Source organism: Lagopus leucura, unplaced genomic scaffold (assembly GCF_019238085.1).
Source record: "Lagopus leucura isolate 7727_CA_CO unplaced genomic scaffold, USGS_WTPT01 Super-Scaffold_100004, whole genome shotgun sequence".
NCBI classification, from domain to species: Eukaryota; Metazoa; Chordata; class Aves; order Galliformes; family Phasianidae; genus Lagopus; species Lagopus leucura.
The window spans coordinates 17,409,647-17,421,974 of NW_024962264.1; positions in this window are offsets into that span (position 1 = coordinate 17,409,647).

Consider the following 12,328-nt stretch of genomic DNA (forward strand, 5'->3'; position numbering starts at 1 on the left):
GGGGGGAATCTTCTGTGCAGAATTGAATCTTTTCTTCTTTAACTTGTTGCTCTTGGCATAGACAAATATCATAATAGCAGATTTAGTTTCATTATTTTGAAATCTCTTGATAGGTGAATAGTAATAATAATAACAAAAAAATCTGTCAAATGCATTGTTTGAAGAGAATGGTGAGGCTTTTGTTTTGTTTGTTGCTGTTGTTGTTGGGGTTTTTTTGTTTTCCACTCATGGAATTCTTTGTTGATGAGGAATCCATCTAATTCTTCTTTCAAAGCTCATTAAGAGCAGCTGTTAAGTCAGTATTTTTTGCTACGCTTGTTCTGTATAGCACAGAGTGACTTATTCTGTTGCTAGCTTTTCCAAATTCTGACACTGTCCTAAAAAGAGGAGAATGTCTATAATATGACATAACAAAAATATGTGGTCACACTCTATGATGGTTTGGAAAAGGTACCAGGTTTTAATCTTCATGTGCAGCCAATCAGTTTGGCTTTGCCAACTGGCTCCACACGTGTGGAGATGATAAATGAACTCCTAATCAGTAGGCCATTGCTTCCATGTTAAAAATAAATGTATTTGTCAACTTTCACATTCATATTGTGAAATTGAGAAATTATGTGGAAAATGACAGAAGAGCACATCATTATGTTATGGTGTAATTCTCTAGTGCATATATAGTGCTGGTCTCTTGTCTCAGAAACAATGTGGTAGAACTGGAAAAGGCATAGGAAGGGCCGAATGGCTGACTGAAGGTATGGAGCTTATACGGTGTGAGTACTGAAAGAGATGCATGTGTTGACTGGAATGGTAAGGGATTATTATGTTCTGATTTTAGCTGTTTTGGAGTCATTCTCTGTTATGGCTGGTTTGGTCAGAAAAAGCAGTTAGTGGTTCAAATTGATGTGCACTGGAATAGGTTACTCAGAGGAGCTTTGGCTGCCCTGACTATGGAGATGTTCAAGGCCAGATTGGATTTTTTAGATTTAGGTTAGGAAAAAGCCTTTTACAGTGGGGGTGGTGAGGTACTGGAACAGGTTACCCAGAGATGTGGTGGCTACTCTGTCCCTGGAGGCTTTCAAGGCTGGGCTGCATGAGGCTTTGGGCAACCTGATTTATCTGTCAGTGTTCCTGATCATAGCAGGGGAGTTGGACTTGATGACCTTCAAAGGTCCCTTCTATTATTTTGTGGTGGTACTTTGAGTAACATGACCAAATGGAAGGTGCCCCTGCTAATGGTTGGTTCTTAAGGTCCCTTCAAACCTGAATCATTTTGTGGCTCTAAGTCTGTCCTTAGATATGCCAAAAATCTTATGAAAAACCTTGATGTCAAGGTCTTAAACACAATCAGAAGTGGGATAGAATTTTTAATGAAATAAGAAATATTGATGAAAAACCTCAAAGTAGTAAATCGAAGAAGTCTCTCTTCTTCCAGCATGGCAACACCTAGTGTTGAGGGATTTTATGGCTCATAAATTAATGATTTTTAAATTTTGAGTTAATTCTAGTTTTTAAAACTACATACACGTGAGTATTTTTACTGGATATTACAATCAGAATGTCACTGAATAGTTTATTTGGCTTTCTTCTCTTTTAACGTATTTTCAAATTTTGCTTAGAGGTTACAGTTTTAAGGAGGGAAATACAGTCTGAACAATTCTATTACTTTGTATGATTCTTCTCTACCGTGGACGCGACAACACTTAAAGAACTTTTACTTGTCTTCATTTGTAAAAGGTTTTTAAGTTTTTTTTTTTCTTTTTTTTTTTTTCCTGAAAATCAAAAATTTAAGAGAAAATAGTAATTAAACACTGGAATTTATCTTTTGGTTCAGTGGATTTTCCTGCACTGGAAGCATTCAATCAAGATCAAATGACTTCCCAAAATATATGTTTTATCTTCAGTAGAAATTATGGGGCTGTTGAAAGCCAACAGTTGGGGAAATTCAAAGGGTCAGATGAAATGGATACTCACAATGGTTTCTTCCAGCTTTAAATATCTGAATTTGTCAAAATTTTTTGGCTGTTTGTGAGCATGTTCAGTCAGATTTCTTAAAAAGTTCATAGAATAGACAAGTCAATATAACAGCCACAGAAACTTAGTCCTGGGACAGAAGACCCACTGATGCCTCAACTACAGCCTGAATAAGGATTTGCTTTCTGGAATAAGACCTAACAAAATGTGAATTGTATTGCATAAGTGCATTTCCAGTGTGGGGTTAGGCAGGAGGTCAAAGGATGAGAGCCATTCACATAAATAAGAGTGTGAAGTAAAAGAATTCATTTTGGTTACTGTGCACAGTGGAATCAGTGGAATTATTTGTCCTAGTAAGCCATTCAATGATACGTTCAGAGTAACTATAAGCATATAATTTTTTTTTTTTTTTTCTTAAAGAGCAGTGAGAAATAACCTCACCTGGTGAAATTATTGAACGAAATTGAGATTATATCTATCTCTTGAATATTTTTTATTATTTTTGGGGGGGTCATACTTTCAGAAGTGTTAAGCTTTGGTTTAGTAGCAAGCCAGAGTTTCAGACTGCCAGTGTTCCATGTTCAGAATCTAAATAGCGGGAGATCAGTTATCAGTTATGACAAGTTCATCAGTTAGCAGTTATGACAGGTTTAGGTTTAGTGTCTTTAGAATGGTACCCAGATTTAGGAATGAGTAAGTCAATTTAACCCTTGTAAACTAGGGCACCTGAGTGGCAGAGTATATCAGCTTTGTGTATCTTGTCGAATGGTAACGGACTGCCTAAACATTTAAATGTTTCAGCTGACCTAGAGCTGAAATAAATTATTTGGAGATGCATAGCAACTTTCTACGTTAGCTACAGAAGCTCCATCTGGAAGGCGCTGAGTCTTAGGTATGTAATTTTACTTATGAAGGTGCCATTGTTCCATTATGTGCAGCTTGCTGAACTTGACTGGTCTGAATATCACGATGATGCTTTGCTGTAATCAGACATATTGAAACTTGATGCAATTGAGCCCATAAAAATGTTGAAAAAACCCGAACGATGGTATGCATTTGTCCTACAAAAGGGAAAATTGATTCCATCAGCTCAAATTAAATGTTAATTTAGACCTCATTTTCCAAAATATAAACCATGTTTTTGAAAGGACTGCTTGGTAAATAGTTTTGGACTTATTTCATGGGTTTAGAAGTAAATCAAAGGGAACTGCAAGCCTGTGTTGTCTTCCTACCTCATATAAAGATTTTATTCAATTGAACAATGTATTTCAGTGTGTGTACAATACGAGCCCTTTTTGCCCTGCTCAGCACTTTGTATACCTGCTTGAGAGCTATTACGCTCAAATTTGATGCGCTGGCAGAGTTAACTGAGTTTTGTTTAACATAATTAAAATTCTGTGGTCAACTTTTTTTGTACCCTACATTCCGCAGCCAAAAAAAGCCTATGCATGCTTTGTGAACAGGCTTTGTAGACTACGTGTTTGTCTCTACTGAACTGCTTTTGTTTTTAATACATCTTTTCTGAATGGTCATTTCTGAATGTCTCTTCAGAGTGAGTTAAACCACTAATACAAGTACCTAGAGTGATCTGGAGGTCTGTTCAATCTCAAGGAGCCTTAAGGTTCAAACAAGGGTCTACTGAAGAGCAAATCAGTTAATGGTTAAGACAGAATGTAATGAGCCAAATAAAGAAACCACAGTTCACACAGCTGACATCATCCTACAGTATCACCCAGACAACACTGCTTTATAATGTGTTTGATGCAGTTTTTTCTCTTCTATAGACACAAAGATTTCAACTGACTGTTCCAGAGACCAAATTCTCGAAGGTGCTTAGGTACTCAGAAATTTCTTGGGACAGAAAAATAATACGTAGGCACTTCATTTCTGTTTGTGATTTTAGATACTGATATACTTCAGAAGTTTAATAGGCAAGATGATCTTTCATTTTCTGTGAGGTCTGTCAGCCCTTTTGTTTGCTATGCAAAACGTCAATGTGGAAAAAGGTGAGAAAGGAAGAGTGGAAGTCAAGACCTAAAGTTACTGAGCTTGTTTTCCACAGTGCATTTGACGTATCTGGTGCTTGTGTATGGTGTGTGGGTTGAAAAACTGTGACTGCCTGATGTTTAAAACTTGACTGAATATTTGATCTCTGACATTCTTAGTGTTTATGTTGACAGTCAGTTTATAGAGAGAGGCCTTAGACATTTCCTTCTAGCATAGCTCCTCTCAGACACCAGAGTCATTTATGAGGCTTTTTACCAGCTACTTGCTTGGAAGGCAGAAATTATAATTGGCTGCCATTTTCACAGCAATACTCTATTATTTCAAATGATGGCAAAGAGATTTGCTGTCAGTATAGTCCCTGCTATTTTTTTGTAGGCTGGATTCCACCCTTTGACGATAAAATGTTCCAAATGTTTCTGAAAAGCCTTAGGAAGTTTTTTTTTTTTTTTAAAAAAAAGAAAACAACAAAACAAACAAACAAAAAAAGACGTGGAAAGGCTTCCTTCTGAGCAGCTCTTATGGCATAAAATGGCGTGTAAAATGTAACTTTTTCCTATGCTGGTTACTTAGGCTGATGTTGCATCACTGCAGTGTTAATGATTGATGATTAACTCCACATCTAGAGAATGCAAAATAAAATTTCACGGCAGTGATAATCTATACTGCATAGAGCTATATGGAAAAGAGTTTAGCTTTCTACCCTAAATGTTGTAGGGGCACTGATATCTTAGGAATTGAGTCGATATTGAGAGCTATTGTTTAGAAATGCATTTTATTATGTTCTCTTCTTGACTTGAGTCCAATTTTGTATGGTTTGTATTTTCAAAGCCTACAAAGCTTTTTCTTTACTGAAATCTTAATTAATGCTCATTAATTTTTTAAGATTTCCAGGCTTAGCAGCATCCCTGCCAGGAAAGTACAGAGTCCTCAGGAGATGGGAGAAAATATTCTGTGGGAGCCCGTCTTCAGAATATTCTTTTTTCTTCAGAAATGAGGAGTGTAATGCTGGTTTGGAATTGTGCTTTGAGTTGAATAGGAAGTGCATTTTGGGAAATGTGGCTTTTATGACAAAGGACTTTGCGCATAAGAAATTGGGAAAAGATTGTTTTCAGAAATTTCTTGTAGTAAATCTAAATGCCAGGGGAGGCAGGGGGTTGCAAATCTGAAGGAGGAAAGCTCAAGCTGCCAACACAACTGTGGAGTTTTAAAAAGCCCAGAGGGTGATTAAAGCATTTTAGCAGTATTTTAACTCTTTTAGTTCACACCTGCATAGGTTTGTCTTGCAACTAGCCAGACTGATCACAGTGTGTGTATGGTAGAGGCAGAAATCTGGGTAGAATTGGAAAGGCATAGTATTTCCTAATCGGTTTGGTAAGTCGCTTAAGTTTGTTTTAATTAAAAATAAATCCTGAATTCAGTCTTTTTATCCTCAAAAAATAATAATAAATTTCAGGAACCAGATACAGCTTTGGTCAATATTTATGTTTCTGCTTTTGACTACAGTAGTCAAACTGGAAATTCTATAGTAAAGTAAGTTCTGCTGTTCAGCAAAGGAGAAAATTCTCTCGTTTGGAAACATGCCTCTGTCACTGTGAACACACATGCTGTACGTTACTCATTTTCTGCTGGCTTTTTGGCTGTGCCCAAGTAGCTAAACTTGTTCTGTTTCTTACCTTGTAATCATTACAGAGGCTGTCAAGTCTCTCTTTTTCTGTGAGTGAAAAGTGCAGGCTGTAGAAGGGCATGGAAACTGTCTTCTCAAGGTTAACTTTCGGCCACGAAAGGATTACTAGTTTTGATGAAGTGCTGTTGGAGAGGCAGCATAGCAACTTGAACTCCAGTAAGACATACATTGTGGACTCAGTCATTTTGGATGTGTATATAATTCTTAAAATTGGAATTCTAACAAATGCAATTTAGAGTTGCTGGTAGATGTGACGATCTGCGGATATGAGTGTATATATATAGAGTTCTCATTCGCTGAATGTCTTGATGTATTGAAATTGATTGGAGTAAAAGTGCTCTTGGGTATTGTTTTAAATATTTATTAGTAGGATTTTGCTTAATAAGGTAGCAGAACATGGGGCAATTTCATATTTAGGACAAAGCACTGCAGTGAGGATGTCAAGCCTGGTAAAGCCAAGCTTTAGCCTATTCCCTATTGAGCTGTAGAGTATTGCAGGCAAAGCTGTCTGGAAATGTCTTCTCTTCCTTCATTAACTATTTTCAAACAATAGCAGCTGTGAAATGAGAAGAGTAGAATTCTGGTTGGTTGAGTAGCCCTTGAATACTTCCTTTAGTAGCCCTGAAAGGTGTGTGATGCCAGGTCAGCTCTGAGATTGGAGAAATGCACAGATGGCATTTGGTGATCAGGTCCCCATTTTATGCAATGGCCTTGTAAGGAAAATAGTAACATTGAGCCTGTAGGCTTCCTCCTGATGAGAACATATTAAACACAGCAATTCATCCCATGTTACACTTTGTAAAGCTTTGTAAAGCTTTCAGTAGCTGGAAAGCTGTAGCATGTCCTAAACACATCAGGCATAAACATAAGACTACTGTAGAGCCTCTGCATAAAAAAGTGAGCTTAGGTGAATTCCAGAATAAATGGTCCTGTGTATACCTTGGACTGAGTTGTGTTACTAGGTTGCTTTTCCACTGTTTTTTTTCTTCCCTTCTGAATTTTAACTGATGTTTTGCTAACTATTCGTTATATTCAACAGTCAAAAGCAATAATAGTAATGGTGAGTAACCTTAGAAAAGGTTAAAACTTGGTATCACTAGAAATACATGCCCTCACTGTAAAAGGCTGCCTTTTACCTTATGAAAAGGACATAAATCTGGATATTTTCATTTAAGCTCATTTCTTTGAAATTTTCTTTCCTTTTGAAGGGAGACAGAATCAGAATTAATAATGTAGTTTTTAAAGTAGTATTAATATTTAAAGTGCATTCCACATAGCAATTCTATGTTCAGAAAGGAAGAGTGGAAGGATATACAGTCTAAATGAGAAATGGAGAGGGAGACACTGTAGGGATAAAGCCTTAAAAGCATCTTACAGTTGCTGTAGTGAACATCTTTAAGAAAGGGAACAGTATCTGTTTAACAGTAAGACCTTGAATGTCCCTTCTGCTATTCATGCAGGCGCTGATATTATTTACATCTCCACAGCCATACTTTAAAGCTGTGCCAAGATTTTTAAGTCCCTCCCCCACTTCTTGAGCTAATTGATTATCAGATGTGGGCTGGTTTGGCTTGTTGTATCATATATACAGAAATGAGGTACAGGAGCAGCTGGCATGCTCATTTCCAATTTCAATGTTTGGCAGCTTCCGAAATCAGCATGGCACATACTGAAACACTTGGCACTCCACCCAAAAGTAATGCAGTCTTTCACTTAGCCCAGTGTGAGGGTAAACAGGATGTTAGCCAGAGTTGCTTTGGTGTCATATATCAGATTAGGGATAAAACACACAATAATTTATGGATTGAGTGTTCCTTGAAAAGTTCCTTTTATACTCTTCCTTTTTATTTTTATTTTTTATTTTTATTTTTATTTTTTATTTTTTGCATTAATCAGCTTAGATGTTTTCTTCACAATTGAGTTGTCAGCTACTCTCTCTGTAGGACTATAAAACAATAATTAAAATATTTCTGTTACCATTTATTTTTTCACTGTACAGATCTGGGAGATGGTAAACTGTTTCCCTGGTTGCACTCGTGCTCATTCTTGCTTAACCTTCTTTCTAACTTTCGCTTTGGTACGACCTTGTCAAATCTATCTTGAGCAAAATGCCATTAAAGTATGTTCAAGCGCTCCAGTAATATGACAAAAAAATCACCACTTCTCTTTTTTTTCCATCTACATGTCCTGCCCCCTCCCTTCCTTTTTTTTTTTTGTGTGTGAGCTTTAAATGTATTTTCATGAGTAAACAGCACAGAAGCACAGAATTATACCTTTAGCGATAGATAAAATAGTATAGCTCAAAATGAGTAATATTCCTCAAATGTGTAACTTATCATTGTTTCTGCTGCAGGATGGGTACCAGCAGGAGAAAGGAAAAGTTTGAGGTTTGTTCAGTGGCTGAGGAACTGAGCCTTCAATGTGTATGTGTTTATAAACAAATGTAAAAATGAAATAATGACAAATGCCAGGTAGAATGCTAATGCCACTGTGCAGGGTAGCAGCAAAGCCTCACCTGGAGTACTACATCACTGTGCTAAAAAAAAAAAAAAAAAGGTGAATTCATGCTGCAGCAGGCAGACAGGTCACTGCAGTGAAGACCGTGTTAGGAGTATCTAAAGAAATGGGCTTCTTTGACCTTGCAAAGTGAAGATGAAGAAAAATGTTCCCTTCTTACAAATGAATCAAACCAAGTTAATCATCATGGTAGGGGAAAAAAAAGCTCATGGATGATGGTGACATGGGAGAAAATAGTTGGAAAGTGATTACAGCTGAAATTAAGCAGGCAACCAGAAACCTAATCATTGAAAGTATGAAGTTCTGCATTGCCTTCAGTAGAAACAGGAGTGGGAAAAATAGACTAGGTGAACGCTAGGTAGTCAGGTCAGTTTATGATGAGGTTCCTTGGAGCCTCAGGATTTTTTTTTTAATTTGTTCAAAAAAGAAATGCTGAGTCAGAAGAATTTCATTTGAGTCCTGTGTTTTTATTGTGTAAACCCAACCCCTGTGAACAAGAACAGCTTGATTTTCATTTTTAAATTTTTTTTCTAAATGGTGAGTTTAAATGAGTAAATAATGGTCCTTCTCTGCCTATCACTAGGATAATCTCTGATAAAGAAAGCAAACAAACAAAGACCTCTTAGGTTTCCATCTGTTTTCAGTGTCAGTGTCATCTGTTTCTTTGGCTCTGGGCTTTGTACAGTGTCTACTTCTGTGTGGCCTGCAGCCAGGTGCCCTGAATCTGTGGTTTCATGATCTTGCACAGCCAGCTTTGCTGTTATACACCTATGAGGTTTCCAAGCAAAACGTGGTTCTTGGTATGGTATTCTGGCACTGCAGTAGGTGACACTGTTCAGTCAAGATCTTGTTCTAAAAATCTATCTTTCCTCAGGAATAAAGTGGTTGCAGGATTTGAAGTAGTTCAGAGAACCTGCTTCCTCCTTTGTAAATGTCAATCTTGTAATAACTCAGTGGTTTCTCCTGAGTTGTTCCAGATGGATTTTAGTAGAGTTGTGGGCATTTTGAACCATAGCTATTTTTATTCCTTGATTTTATTTGTTTTTTTTTATGTTAATCTAGGCTACTGCTCTTGGTGCCATAGTATTCAATATATGATACTCTTTCTTGTAAGTCCTTCATACTGAGTCTTCTTGGTGGTTTGTAAACCCTTTGGGCACGGGTTCTGGGCCTTGTGTAAACACACAGGAAAAAAATGGTTTGCAGTTCAGATGCCTCTCCATCCCTCTAGATGCACTGGCTCACTGGTATTCACAAAAGTACCACTTTTCAAATCCCTAGTGTTCTGGATCGTGTTTCTTCAGTTCATCTCTTCAGTAAGACGTAGTAACTGAAGAACATGACATTCAGATAAAACATAAATGTAGCACAAATCTTATCCTTCTCAAACTGTTGTTTACCTCAGTTTTGATCCCATAGTTCAATTTTTCGCTTACCAAATAATAGTACTCATTGGTGATCTGTCTATAGGTGGCTGTTTAGTAAAAGTAGTTTCACTTCATTAAAAAAATAAAAATAAAAAAAAGAGGGGACCATTTAAAAGCTGCTGCTTTTTATTCTTGTTTTGTTTTGTTTTGCTTTTGACTTTAAAAAAACATGAGTATCTTAACACTCTTCTCACATGTCTTGATAATTTTCTAGCCCTGCCTGACAATACACGTAAGATATAAATTTGGGTACATCTAGACTTTTTGGCCTGTTTTCAGTAGAGACAAGTCAATAAAATGAACCGTTTCCTCTGTATATGCTCTGGTTAGAGTAAATGGTTAATGATCTCCGTAAGTGTTGTGTCACTTTTTCAACGCTGAGGCATACAATAACTAACATAATAAGATGATGTTGATGAAATAACCATGCTTCCATAAAGTGGTCAGTCTTGATTTTCTCTTCTGTGCTTCTTATTGGTGTTTGCTGTGTGTTGCCAAGCAGTTTTCAGGCCCTACTGTGAACTGAGATGTGCTCTGTGAAAGAGCATGCACCATACTAATGTTGTTGTTGCAATAATATTTCTATTACTCTGTAAACTTTCAAAAGCAAAATTTAGCTTGCTTAGAAATTCCCACTTAAATCCATGCTAAGTGGAGAGTAGAAAGAATATGCAATTTTAAATAGAACTGCACCAGCACATCTAAATACTTCAGGAGGTTTGTGCCATGACAAATGTCTGTTATTGTCGGACCTTGTCTGTTAGACTTTTGTGCTCTTTCTTAATTGCTTTGCTTGCATCCATCTAAGGTTATGGAGCAGATTGTCTTGACTGTGATTGTGTGGTAAGTGCAGGACTGCCAGGTGATCAGGCCTAGCTAGCATGGGTTCCTAAATGCTAGTCCTGCCAGACCAACCTGATCTGCTACGACTAGGAAGTCTGCCTAGTGGATGAGAGGAAGGCTGTGGATGTAATCTACCTAGCCTTTACTAGAGCCTTTGACTCTGTCTTCTCCAGTATACTCCCGGAGAAGCTGGCAGCCCATGACTTGAACAGGTGCACTCTTTGCTGGATAAAGAACTGGTTGGATGGCTGGGTCCAGGCGGGGGTGGTTAATGGAGTTAAATCCAGCTGGTGGCCAGTCAGTAGAGGTGCTCCTCAGGAGTCAGTATAGGGGCCAGTCTTGTTTCATATCTGGATGATCTGGACAAGGTGATTGAGTGCATCCTCACTAAGTCTGTAGATGACATGAAGTTGGGAAGAAGTGTCAGTTTACCTGTGGGTAAATTGAGGTCCAGATCGATGGGCAGAGTCTAATTGCATGAGCTTTAAGAAGTGCCTAGTCCTGAATTTCAGTTACAGAAACCAAATTATATCATTGTAGACTTGGGGTGGAGTGGCTGTAAAGCTGCACAGAGGAAAAGGATTCGGGGTGTTAACTGACAACTGGCTAAACATGATACTGCAGAGTGTCCAGGTAGCTAAGAAGGCCAATGGCATCCTGGCTTCTATCAGAAATTGCGTAGTTAGCAGACCAGAAAGTTGATCATCCCTCTGTATTTGGCATGAGTGAGGCCACACTTTGAGTACTTTTGTGGGTCTTTCACTCCAAGTAAGAAATTTAAGTCCTGGAGTGTGCCCAGAGAAGGGGCAACAAAGTTGTGCAGGGCCAGGAGCGCAAGTCTTGTGGGGAGCAGCTGAGGGAACTGGGATTGTTTAGTCTGGAGAAGAGGAGGCTCAGAGGAGACCTTCTTGCTCTCTATAACTGCCTGAAAGGAGGTTGTGTTGAGTGTTCAGCTTTTTTCCCAGGTAACTAGTGATAAGACAAGAGATGATGATCCTAAGCTATGCCAGGGGAGGTTTGGATTGGTTAATTGGAAAAATTTATTCTCAGAATGAGTGGCGAGGTATTGGAACAGGCTGTTTGGGAATTGGTAGAGTCATTGTCCCAGGAGGTGTTCAAGAAAATGGCAGATGTTGCACTGAGCGACATAATTTAAAGCAGTCACAGACGTGTTGATGGTTGGACTAGGCGATCTTGACTCTCCAGCCTTAATGATTCTATGAACCTAATCAGTTACGCTGTTTTTTCATCTTCATTTCATCACTGTGTTTTGTTACTTTGAGGTAAATATGCTTATGCTAGTAAGAATTAGATTGGTGAGTTGAGTGTCCAGGATTCTCTATTTTCAGTCTTTTTCCTCTAAGCTTTGAATTCATTTTTAGAAAAATCTCTCTAATAACTGAACGCTCAATGTTATTGGTAGAATTCATTATGTGAGTAAGGCAGTGCAAAATATTTTGCTCCATTGGGGCAAAATGGGTTGAAATTTTGAACTTTCTCACTGGTGTTCCTTTCACTGTAAGGTGGGGACAGTGGAGTTAAGACTGTATCCTTGCAGTCAACAACTTCTCTACTAGGACTATGTCCAGTATGACGACTAATAGCTTTTCTATGTCAACCAGAAACTCTTATCTTCAGTGGTTCTCCCTTGATCCGAAAAAGAAGTTATGTTGACTTATGCTGAATAAATTCGATATTTGCTTTCAGCCCACCTGTGCGTGTAAATGACAATTTAAACATCAAGAATATTTTTTTTAATAGCCGACAACAAAGAAGTTTCTAGGACAAAAGTATTTTCAGACCTGTAGAAAAGATTTAAAAAAAGATCCTCCTTAATCTGTATTTGCAGTTTTAACCCTTCTGCAGTAGATCAAGTAAC